The sequence below is a fragment of the Globicephala melas genome, chromosome 17 (assembly GCF_963455315.2).
Source record: "Globicephala melas chromosome 17, mGloMel1.2, whole genome shotgun sequence".
NCBI lineage: Eukaryota > Metazoa > Chordata > Mammalia > Artiodactyla > Delphinidae > Globicephala > Globicephala melas.
The window spans coordinates 46,555,285-46,568,325 of NC_083330.1; the positions used below are offsets into that span (position 1 = coordinate 46,555,285).

General features: G+C 44.4%; 1 pseudogene; it reads right to left on the reverse strand.

Annotated features, from left to right (window-relative positions):
- Positions 1-8,925: 8,925 nt before the first annotated feature.
- On the reverse strand, positions 8,926-11,969 carry LOC115856637 (histone-lysine N-methyltransferase SETD2 pseudogene; annotated as a pseudogene).
- Between the last annotated feature and the right edge of the window lie 1,072 nt (positions 11,970-13,041).

The window sequence follows — 13,041 nt, forward strand, 5'->3', positions numbered from 1 at the left end:
GTTTGGTGTGAAGTAGTATTGTGGTTATTTCAAAATAGCATTTATATTTTAGAGATATAGAAATGTTCAAGATAAAGTGATATGATGCCTGGAATTTGCTTCAGAATAACCTGGAAAGGAAAAGTGGGTGAGAGGGGGTCTAGATGAAATCATGTTGAAGATAGGTAGAAGTTAACCAAGATGAGTAAAAATTGTGACAAGTGGGGACTGGGATTAAGGACATATTGAGTGGAGACCAGAACGTTAGTTAAGACCTCTTTGAATTGGCACAGACTGTGAAGGTATTTGTGTCCCATGTGAATGCCCACCAAAGGCCATCAACTGCACAAGAGGCTCTTAATGATGAGGTGGACAAAGTACCTCGCTATGGATGTGAGTCAGCTTCTTTCCCCAGCACTGCAGTGCTAGTTCAATAGACCCCTAAACAAAGAGGCTGAGGTGGCAAGGATGGAGGTTATGTATGGATTCGACAACATGTCATTTCCCTTACTAAGGCTGGCCTGGCTAGTGCTTCTGCTGAGTGCCTAATGGGCCAACGGAGAGTCCAGCCTGGAGTCTCTAATATGGCATCATTCCCAGGGGGACAAGCTAGTCACCTAGTGGCAGGCTGATTACCCTGGACTTCTATCATGGAGGGGCAGAGATCTGTTCTCATGGAAATAGACCTATATTCTGGATACAGATCTGTCTTCCCTGCCCTTAATGCTTCTGCTAGCACTACCATTCATGGACTCACAAGAATGCCTTATCCACCACCTTACATTCTAAACAGGATTGTTTCTTTTATATATGTATATATATATTTTTATTTATTTGGCTGTGCTGGTTCTTAGTTGCAGCATGTGGGATCTTCATTGCCGCATGCGGGATCTTTAGTTGTGACGTGCAGGATCTAGGTCCCTGACCAGGGATTGAACCCAGGCCCCCCTGCATTGGGATCATGGAGTCTTAACTGCTGGACCACCAGGTAAGTCTCTAAACAGCATTGTTTCTGATCAAGAAACTTCATGTCACAGCGAAGAAGTGCAGCGATAGGGCTTGTCCCATGGAATTAACTCGTCTTTCCACATCCCCCATCACCTGGGAGTGACTGGCCTAAATGAGAGGGGAAATGGTTACTGAGGACTCATTGATGGTACCAGTTGGTAGACAACATCCTGAAAGAATGGGGTTCTGTCTTACAGGTGCAGTATATGCTTTGGATCAGAAAGCATTACATGGTGTTCTCGCTCCTATAGCCAGAATACAAGTGGCAGAAGTGCAAGTGGCTTCTCTCACTATTACATCTTATAACCCATTTGCAGATTTTTGCTTCCTGTCCTGACAACTTTGAGCTCTGCTGGTTTGGATATCTAAGTATCCAATAAGGGAATGCTTCTGCCAGGGGATACAACAATGTTTCCACCGAACTGGAAGGTGAGACTATGTGTTTAAAATAACAGAAAGGTCTTTATCCCCTGGTTTCTGTGGGTCAAGGATCTAGGAGCAGGTTAGCTGAGTCCTCTGCTCAGGGTGTCACTGTGCTGAAATCAAAGTGCTGGCTGAGGCTGCAATCTCACCTGGGGCTCAGGGTCCTCTGCACAGGTCATGTGGTCGTTAGCAGAACTCGGTGCCTTACAGCTGCATGATTAACGTCCCTGTTCTCTTGCTGTCAGCTGGGGATGGCTCTCAGCACCTGGAGGTCGTTCTCAGGGCCTTGCCACGCAGCCCCTCCTATCTCAACATGGCTGTTTTGCTTCCAGAGTAGCAAGAGAACTCTTCTGCTTTTTTAGTGTTCTGAAACATGTTTTTATCTTTCATTTAACATTAAGAACATCTTTGTTGTTGTTGTTGTTCTTGTTTTGGTGGGATTTTTTTTGTTTTTTGGGGGTTTTTTTGGCCGCTAGTACAGCATGCAGGATCTTAGTTCCCCGACCAGGGATCGAACCCGTTCCCCTCTGCAGTGGAAGCACAGAGTCTTAACCACTGGATCACCAGGGAAGTCCCAAGAATGTCTTTTCATGTAGACAAATGTATGTTTACCTCATCCTCGTAAACAGCTGCACAGCATTCCATTGTGGTAATAGATCATCATTTATTTAGCTAGACCCTAGTGACTGACTGACTTAACATTGCTTTCTATTCCCGCTGTTTCAAACAATGCTGCAGTGAAATTTCCTTGCACACACGGTATGTCCTGGGGCATTTCTGCAAGAGTACCTGTCGGGCAAATTATCCCTGGGTCCAAGAGGAAGCATGTTTCAAATTTTGATATATCACTGACTTACCCTCAATTATTATGACAATTTTCACTCCTGCCAATAGTGTTGGAGAATTTCTGTTCTCCCTACCCTAGCCAGCATGGGATCTTATGAAACTTTTTTTTCCTTCCAGTTTCCTTGAGATATAACTGACATACAGCACTGTATAAGTTTAAGGTGCATGGCATAATGATTGGGCTTAAGTACATCTTGAAATGATTATCACAATAAGTTTAGTGAACCTCCATCATCTCATACAGATACAAAATAAAAGAGAAAAAAATGTTTTTCTCCTTCTGATGAGAACTTAGAACTTACTTTCTTAACAGCCTTCACAGATAACATACAGCAGTGTCAATTACATTTGTCATGTACATTACATCCCTAGTACTTATTTCTGTAACTGGAAGTTTGTACCTTTTGACTATTTTCATCCACTTCCCCCTCCCCTCAGTCCCTACCTCTAGTAACCACAAATCTGATCTCTTTTTCCATAAGTGTCTGTTTCTTTTTGAAACCTCATTGACCTACAACGCTATGTTAGTTCCTTTTGTGCAATATGGTGATTCGATATTTCTATACATTTCAAAATAATCGCCATGATAAGTCTGGTTGGCAAACAGCTGTTTGTTTTCTGAATCTATGACTCTGTTTCTGTTTTGTTGTGCTTGTTCATTTGTTTTGTTTTTTAGATTCCACATATAAGTGAAACCAAACAATATTTGTCTTTGTAAATATCTTCTTTCATTCAGTAGGTGGCCTTTTTTTTTTCGTGAATAGATGTTGAATTTTGTCAAAAGATTTTTCTTCATCTATTGAGCTGATCATATGATTTCTATTCTTCAGTTTGTTAATGTGGTGTGTCACACTGATGGGTTGGTAGATATTGAATCTCTTTCATCCCTGGAATAAATCCCACTTGATCATGGTGTATGATCCTCTTAATGTGTTGTTGAATTCAGTTTGCTAATATTTTGTTGAGGATTTTTGCATCTATGTTCATCAGTGATATTGGCCTGTAATTTTGTTTTCTTGTGTTCTGTTTGTCTAGTTTTGGTATCAGGGTGATGCTGGCCTCGTAGAATAAGTTCTGAAGAGTTCCTTCCTCTGCAATCTTTTGAACTACTTTGAGAAGGGTAGATGTTAACTCTTCTTTAAATGTTTGGTAGAATTCACCTGTGAAGCCATCTGGTCTGGGATTTTTTGTTTGTTGGGAGATTTTTTACTGCAGACTCAATTTCATTCCTGGTCATTCATCTGTTCATATTTTCTACTTCTTCCTGATTCAGTCAGGAGATTGTACCTTTATTGGAATTTGTCCTCTTCTTCTAGTTTGTCAACTTTATTGACATATAGTTGTTCATTATAATCTCTTATGATCCTTTGTACTTCTGTAGTGTTTGTTGTAACTGCCCCTTTTTGTTTATGATTTTATTTTGGGGGGCCTTCTCTTTTTTTCTTGATGAGTCTGGCTAAAGGTTTATCGATTTTGTTTATCTTTTCAAAGAACCAGGTCTTAATTTCATTGATCTTTTCTATTTTTTTTTTAGTCACTATTTCATTTATTTCTGCTCTGATCTTGATATCTTTCCTTAACTAACTTTGGGTATTGTTTGTTGTTCCTTTAGATGTAAGGTTAGATTGTTGATTTGATATTTTTCTTGTTTTCTGAGGTAGACTTGTATCACTATAAAATTCTCTCTTAGAACAGCTTTTGCTGCATTCCATAGATTTTGGATTGTGTTTTCATTTTCATTTGTCTCCAGGTATTTTCTTATTTCCTCTTTGATGTCTTCAATGGCCAATTTGTTGTTTAGTAGCATATTGTTTAGCTTCCACGTGTTTGTGTTTTGGGTAGTTTTTTCCTTGTAGTTGATTTCTAGTCTCATAGCACTGGGTCAGAAAAGATGCTTGCTATGATGTATGGTCAGGCCCTCAAAATGGCTGTTCTCTTGCTCTCTGTACCTCCCCTCATCAACCAGCCCCTGCTTTACTCACATGACTCTCTAATCCTCTTAATTATCGGGCTTAATTAGTAACTGCCTACCTCCTTGCCCCCTGCCGCAGCTGCTGGTTTCCCTGGTAATTGATGAGCTAATCTGGCATCAATTTCCCCTATAAATGGTAGCCGCCTTCTCCCCGGAGTGGTGGAGGCTGCTGCCGTGTCTTGCCTGCTGTCTGCCACGCACAGTGAGGTGTTGCTCCAGGACCTTGCTTCATGTGTAAGTTTCTCTTGTCCAATAAATCCCTGATGTCTCTGTTGCTGTCTCTGGGTGAGAAAACTCCTGGGAGCTGAGATGTCAGGACATAAGGATGGGAAACAGAAAGTTGTGGAGGTGATCGGGAGGAGGCCATCTACTAGCATGTGGGGCCTTGTGGTAGCTGTGTACCATGAGAGATGTCTTTTTCTTCCATTATGTTGATGATATCCTGTTAACCTGTCTTTTCCCAGTTTAAAAGTAGCAGCCCAGTGCTCCTCATTCATCCGACTGCACGGGGGTGGCTGGTGAATAGAGACAAAACTCAAGGACCTGGATTATCTACAAAATACAAGCATACCCCTGACCTACCACCCCTAAACAATTAGAGACACAGGCTTTAGGGATATGAGTTCAGAGACAGACTTGTGAATTAACATAGCCTGTTACCCGGGAGTGTTTTGTTGAGATCTGTGGCAACAGCAACATAATAAGAGTGCCCTTGGGCTTCTGGTCCCAACTATGGAAGGGGGCAGAGCAATGATAGAGTGTGATGGAACAACAGCTATATGCAGTCTAGGATACATTACAACAGGTGGAAGACATTACAAAAAACCTACCGGATTCTTTGAGCATGCAGACAACCCCTATTCATTTGTATGCAACATATAGGATCCCCATGGACATCGATAGTGACCAAGGAATCTACTTTATTGGCCATGAAGTTCAGGAATGGGCCGATACAAAGGACGTACAGGGGCATTTCCACCTGCCTTACAACCCCACTGCTGCCGGGCTATGAAGAGACTACTTAAACAACAGTTGAGGTGGGAAACTCACTCTTAACACGTGGACACATCCCAGGAGCAGTTATCCCAGTGCCGACGCCATGTTAACCCGGAGGTAACTAGTCAACACTGTTCGAGTTCAACTGCTGACCACCGAAGGACTGTTGCCAACTACAGGTCAGAACAGCAACTCATTTTTGCCCTTCACAGGATCTATCCCCAGGGGAACATATTATAAATAGCCCTGAGGACTGGGAGGTAAGTCCTCAGTGGTTTGGGTTTGCTGTCCCGTTGGGGAATAGGATCAGAAAGGGATTTACAGATTTCACCTGTCTTCTCCCCAGCCCCACCTCAGATTACTAAGGTAATGAATCCAGGCCTCTACTGTAGAGAGGCACCATTCTACTAACCCTGTGTACTGTTACACCACCTCTCCAGTGTTCGGCACTGGCTGTGGAGACTGAGGGTGGGCAGGTGGTATGGTATTGCAGGCCAGGACAAAACGCGTGGACAGGGGTGGCATTACCTCAGAATGATGTCACTGCTTGTGTTTTGCTTAATGGTCATGATCTTCCCTATATTGTGCCTGTTAGACATCTTGCAGCTTGCCCTACTCTGAGTGAAGGGAATCTGTTTGTGGACTGGGTGACAATGGTGGCCTCACTGAGAAATGAGTTTGATTGGTGGCTGTACAGCGAAATGCCATTGTCAACCTCTGAGAGTCCATGAAAAATTGACTTGATAAGCTCCTGGTTCCAAAGCCCACCTGTTGGACTGTCTGTATTGCATTTGTGGTGTTTGGTTGCAGTTGTACTTCTACCTACCTGTCCTCGGGGATATAGCAGAAGAAGTATGGGCCAAGATTATAGAGGTCGTACAGGGTATGTGAGGGTGGAGTGTTTGACCACGCCGTTCAAGATGACTGTCCTCTTGCTCTGTATATCCCCTGTTCAGCCAGTGCCTGCTTCACGCACATGACTATCCAGTCTTCTTAACTATAGGGCTTAATTAGTAACTGCCTATGTGCTTGCTTCCTGCCCCAGCTGCTGGTCTCTCTGGTGATTTATGAGCCAACCTGACCATTAATTCCCCCTATAAATGGTAGCCTCCTCCTCCCCCGGGTAGCAAAGACTGCTGCCATGTCCTGCTTGCTGTCTGCCACAAACAGTGAGGTGTTGCTCCAGGACCTTGCTTCAGGTGTGTAAGATCCCTTGTCCAATAAGTCACTGATGTCTCTGTTGCTGTCTCTAGGCTCTTTCTTCAGTCTTGAGGCTGGCAACTACAAGCCTTGCAGGCCTGTGGGGTGCAGCCCAACATATGATTTTGATCTTCAGTTTACTGCGACTTGTCTTGTGGCATAGCATGTGATCTATCCTGGAGAACAGAACTTTTGCTTTTAAAAGACTTGCCTGATTAGATAGGTTGGACCCACCCAGGATAATCTCCCGTTGAATTATAGTCAGCTGATTAGGGACCCTAATTTCATCTGCAAAATTCCTTTTGCCATATTGTTGTATAATCATGAAGGTGATATCCAGTGGTATTTACAGGTCCCTACAGTGCTCAAAGGAAATTATACTGGTGTTTGCCCCAGGGGGCAGGAATTGTGGGATCCATCTTAGAATTCTGCCTACCACAGACTGCCCCCTGGCCATCTTACACTCCTTATTCCACTGAACCAACAGGTGAAAAATGTTAATCTACTGGTGTTATGATCTCAGTTACCACAGGAAATTGGTTGCCTTTACAATGGAAGCAAGGAGGATTTTTTTCTGGAACCCAGGAGATTTTCTGAGGTTCCCTTCAATACTTCCATGCCAACAGTAAAGATCAATGGAAAGCTACAGGAACTGGAAAAAGGCAGGACAATTGAGGATTCAGACCATTCAGAAGGGAAGGATTGAATCTTTCTACCAGTAAAGAATCTGGATGGAGCTGTAGGTTCTGGCTGTGCGCAAGGAAAACAGGGAATAAGTGGATGAAGGCGGAAGCTATAGACGTCAACTCTGACCTCGTGAATAACTACAGAAACCAGGGCTGGTAGCTTTGCATATTTTCTGCTATATGTATGTGTTTATTCTAACTTCTCCTTCCCATTTTAATTTTATATAACACTAGGTGGAGGTCAACTTTACAGTGTAGTCTTTAGTGGGACCTAAGACTGAAATTGAGGCCTAATTAATACAGGCAGCAATGGATTCAGTGACCGTTGGGGTTTGTGTTTTACCAGGGGGAAGGGCAAGAACTTCACTTATCAGAGGGTTAGCTGTTTCTTGCTAAAATGTAGTTTCTTTGCTGGGCAGGCGTTGAAATGTGTGTAGAATGGTGCATATGAAAGCTGAGAAGTCAAAGGGGTCGACTGAGCTGCTTATGAACTTAGTGCTTCCCAGCTCCAAATTCATTCTCCAATTGCACACCCAGAGTGCTCAGTCCTTTGACTACCTTGTAGCCCCAGCCCGGGAGCCTTGGTGATCACCTTGCTGCGGTCTTAAGAGGCACACCGCGTGCTTCTGGCTTCATGCTGTAGCAGCCGACAGCCCTCACCACGCACACTCCCAAGCATGACCAGGCCTCACTTTCCTGCCCCCTGCAGGGCTCTTCCTGAGACCTTTCCAAGGTGGGCAATGTCCGCTCTGGCTTGGCACCTGCAGAAACCTCCCAGCTTCCTCAGCAACCTGCTTACATGCCTTGGCTTGCCTGTGTCCTAGGTGATTGTTTCCTGTTTATCAGATGACCCTAAACCAGTTCTGGCACAGGCAACCCAGCAAACTTTCTCACCAGCCAGTGGTTGTCTGCAACCGCACCTTCTCCAAAATTCAATTAACTATCAAGTTAAGAAAAAGGGAATTCTGTTGGAGCCAAACTGAGTATTATAACCTGGGAAGCAGATTCTCAGAAAGCACTGAGAACTCTTCCACCTGTTAGAAGTTGAAGGCATAGACTTATCCTTTTTTTTTCTTTAATTGATTCTATTTTTTACATAAAAAGTTCAGTAAAAATTGGATAAAGTGATGTTTTTGTTTTTTTTGTTTTGTTTTGTGGTACGCGGGCCTCTCACTGTTGTGGCCTCTCCCGTCGCGGAGCACAGGCTCCGGATGCGCAGGCTCAGCGGCCATGGCTCACGGGCCCAGCCGCTCCGCAGCATGTGGGATCTTCCTGGACCGGGGCACGAACCCGCGTCCCCTGCACTGGCAGGTGGACTCTCAACCACTGCGCCACCAGGGAACCCCAAGTAAAGTGATTTTAAGCAGTAAATCAATCTTATCAACATAGCACAAGGCTGGCCGAAACCACAAGGCAGCCTGCTCTGGAATATTTACATGATAACGCATTAAACCTTGCAGGAGAACTTAAACCATCCTTACAAAGTCTTCTGTGATCCTAGCACGCAGAGACTTAAAAGCAAAACAAAAGCCAAAAACCAGGAAAGACAAATTATTTTCAATATATTCACATAGACATTAAAATATAATACAGATCGTCAGGGTAAGGGGTCGTGGGTGGGGATGCGCATGAGTGTGCGCTGACAGCACCGCCAAGGAGGAGGCCCAGCCTTGAGAGTGGGGTCAGGCCTGGCCGGAGTCTCAGAAGGGAAGGTCTCAAGGGCCTAAACCCTTGCCTCAGATGGCCTCTACCAACAGCTCACAACCAGGGACCGCTTGTTGTAGATGGAGCTCATTTTTGTGAGCTCATTCTGCAGGTTTGAATTCCCCAGGGTGATGTGTCATCAGTAGCACAGCCCTGACAGTGGGGTGGGGAGAGAGGGCCCACGGGATTTCTTCTCCCCAGAGTCTCTCCTACCAGCTTGCCCGTCCTCCCACCCTGGCCCTGAAGGTCACTCTAATTCAGTGTCCCGTTTGGGTGTGTAAACAGCCCCAAACTTCTGCATGTACTTCTTAATGTACTCCTTGGTTTTGTGTCTCACATTCTCATTGCACTCCAGGTTCTCGGGGTTCTTACAGTACTTCAGCTCCTTATTCGTAACGCCGTGAGTCAGCTTGCGAGCTAGGTGTTTGAAATCTTCAGTTGTGGTAATTCTTCCCACTTTGCAGTCAGGTTTCCAGTAAGGGTTCAGGCACTGGACGATGAACTGGGACATCTCTTTTCTGAATACTTGTTTGCTTTTCTTAGCCAGTTCACTGGAGGCGTCTGCTTCTGCTGTCTTAGGCTTTTTTGAGGTCTTCATGGGATTTTCATCATATGTTGGGGTTCCCAGGTCCATCTCAGCTTCATGCTCAAGGCTGGCATCATCTCCTGGGCTTTCCCAAGTAGGAGGATCCCACTGAGTCTGCCTTGTGATCACATGGGAGTAGTAAATCTTCCCTTCTGGGTCTCGGGCTGTCTTCCAGTTGGGAGGTAAGACAATGGTTTTTGGTTTGGGAGGAGATGGGGGTGGTAAGTCCAAGAGGTTATTTGTCACAACCATTTCAGGTGGCTGGAAGGGCTGAGGCTGCCCTGGTGCAACTATTGTAGTCACAGCTGTGGCTGGCTGTACCACCACTCCTCGTGGGTGAGCTGTGAGAATCTGCTGTCCCTGGATGTACTGAAGACTTGGCTGGCATAACTCTGTACAATTGGTGGAGTTGTCTGTGAATAGGGTGACGTCACACCACAGACAGTTGGAGCAGCCTGTCCTTGATGATATAAGGTTGCTTGAGACTGTGCAGGAGAGTACTGCTGCTGTACACTCACGGACGGTTGGTTTGAATCCCAAACACCATAATTCTGTCCCTGGACTGGGCCTGGGGCTGGCAGTGGCAGGACGGTGACCCTGGAGTCTTGGTGTACCACACCATCACTTTGGGCCACATACTGTGAACTGGAAACTTCCACAGGGGCTGCCACATGTGGCACCATGGGCACAGGTGGAGGGGCAGCAAGGGGTTCTGTAGAATGTCCCACCAAGGGCTGAGAATAATCATAAGGGGAAGGAGAACACACAGGATCCATGCTGGGTGTGGGGAGGAGCACCTTTCCAGCATTAAGATTGCTGGGATCCACATAGGCCTGCATGGGGTAACCTGGTGGGTAGCCAGCAAAGGGGTGATGAGGGGCATGGTAGCCAAGAGAGTCACAGGGCAGTGGAGACGCCATTCCCAGGTTCTGCAGCTGCTGCTGTTGTTTTTGAACCTCCCGCTGAGCTACCTCCTGCTCAAACAACTTTCCACGCTCCTCTGTAGAAAGTTGATTGCGATCTTGAATTCGTACTTTCTTTTTAGAAGTTGGTGTATCATATCTGCTACCTGGCCTTTTTGTTCCCCGCTCATAGGCAGAAGGTGGTGGTGAGAGGGAGCCCCTTCGTTTCCTTTTCTCTTTATTTTGAGTCTGTTTGTCTGGGTCTCTCTCTCTTGACCTGTTAGGAGTCTTTGGGGCAACTGTTTGATCTCTGAAGCCCAAAGCATCCCTTCCTCGTTCGGTTATTGTGCTCTCCTTTTCAGTTTGCCTTTTCTTTGGAATTCGATATACCTCCTTTAGGTCTTTCCAACTGTCCAGGAGCTTGGTGGCCAAATCACTTATATCTACTGTTTTATGTGGCTGTTCCTGGCTCCTCTCACTCTCCACATCAGATACACCCTCCTCTTCATTTTGGGATGGTGTTTCCTCAGCAATAGGTTCGTCTAGTTTTGTGCCATTGCTCTCTTAGGCTCTATTTCAGTGTCAGCCTCTGGTTCAGATGTGGGTAGCTTAATGGTCTCCACAGCAATGTCACTATCAACTTTAGATTCAGGCAGCTGTTGTGTGAGTAGCTGTTGTTCCTCTTCTTCTATAGGGACGTTTTCTAACTGGTCAAGGTCCTCTTTGCCATCCTTGCCTTCTAGCTCGCTGGTAGCATCAGAGATCGCACTGTCCATGCCATTTTCACTTATAATTTTAAGTCTGCGAAACATTAGCTTCTTGGGGGTGTCTGTGTCAGCTTCTATGCTCAGCTTGGTGGAAGGATCAGGTGTGTTGAGTGGTGTGTGAGCACGTGATGTATTCTCGCTAGAATACCCATCTCCTTTGCTCAGCTGAGGGACAGCAGTCTTGATTTGAGACCAACGTTGAATAATAGGAAGCACTTTGCTTTCCTCCAACGTATTTTTAGTAGGAATGGGTAGATGTTCCAAAGTCTTTATAATCTCTTCCTGAAGCTTCTGGTTACTTTCCCGGCCATCACGTAGCTCTGCCATCCAGATCCACAACAAAGGCAGCCCCTGACATTCCAGAAAGGACTTCAGGCAAGACTGTGAATGTGTGTTCTGTATGAGCTTGAGACAGGTAAGTTTCTGTTCCAAAGTTTCAATTCTAACCGTTAGCCAGGATAAGCTGAGCACCTGGTTTTTATCAGAGAGACCCTCACCATTCTCCATCAGAGCTTCTAGCTCTCCATCCACTGAATCCTTCTTCCGAATTCGTTCTTTCTTCATTTTCCCTCCTGCTGCTCTGAGGCTGACTCTGTTCTCTCCTCCCAGGTAACCCCGGCAATTAGCCGACCCACAGAAACATCTCTGTGCTTCCTTGCCATATCTCTGGAACTGATAGTCAAATGTTAACTCTGAGCCTGAAGGAACCAGTTTGGTGGTAAAAATCCCAACTCTCAGTTGTCCGTTCACAGTCCATTTTTGAGTCTCACAGTTTGGTTCACAGCTGTGATTCATGAACCGGGCGCAATTTCCTTTCTGAGTGGCATCTATTATCTCTGCTATATTTTGGAAGAGTTTGAGAAGGATAGGTGTTCGCTCTTCTCTAAATGTTTGATACATTCACCTGTGAAGCCATCTGGTCCTGGGCTTTTGTTTGTTGGAAGATTTTTAATCACAGTTTCAATTTCAGTGCTTGTGGTTGGTCTCTTCATATTTTCTATTTCTTCCTGATTCAGTCTTGGCAGGTTGTGCATTTCTAAGAATTTGTGCATTTCTTCCAGGTTGTCCATTTTATTGGGAGAGAGTTGATTGTAGTAATCTCTCATGATCTTTTGTATTTCTGCAGTGTCAGTTGTTACTTCTCCTTTTTCATTTCTAAACCTATTGATTTGAGTCTTCTCTCTTTTTTTCTTGATGAGTCTGGCTAATGGCTTTTCAATTTTGTTTATCTTCCCAAAGAACCAGCTATTAGTTTTATTGATCTTTGCTATCGTTTCCTTCATTTCTTTTTCATTTATTTCTGATCTGATCTTTGTGATTTCTTTTCTTCTGCTAACTGTGGGGGTTTTGTTGTTCTTCTTTCTCTAATTGCTTTAGGTGCAAGGTTAAGTTGTTTATTCGAGATGTTTCCTGTTTCTTAAGGTAGGATTGTATTGCTATAAACTTCCTTCTTAGAACTGCTTTTGCTGCATCCCATAGGTTTTGGGTCGTCGTGTTTCCATTGTCATTTGTTTCTAGGTATTTTTTGATTTCCTCTCTTTGATTTCTTCAGTGATCACTTCGTTATTAAGTAGTGTATAGTTTAGCCTCCATGTGTTTGTATTTTTTACAGTTCTTTTCCTGTAATTGATATCTAGTCTCATAGTGTTGTGGTCGGAAAAGATATTTGATACGAGTTCAATTTTCTTAAATTTACCAAAGCTTGATTTGTGACCCAAGATAGGATCTATCCTGGAGAATGTTCCATGAGCACTTGAGAAGAATGTGTATTCTCTTGTTTTTGGATGGAATGTCCTATAAATATCAATTAAGTCCATCTTGTTTAATGTATCATTTAAAGCTTGTGTTTGCTTATTTATTTTCATTTTGGATGATCTGTCCATTGGTGAAAGTGGGGTGTTAAAATCCCCTAATATGATTGTGTTACTGTCAATTTCCCCTTTTATGCCTGTTAGTATTTGCCTTATGTATT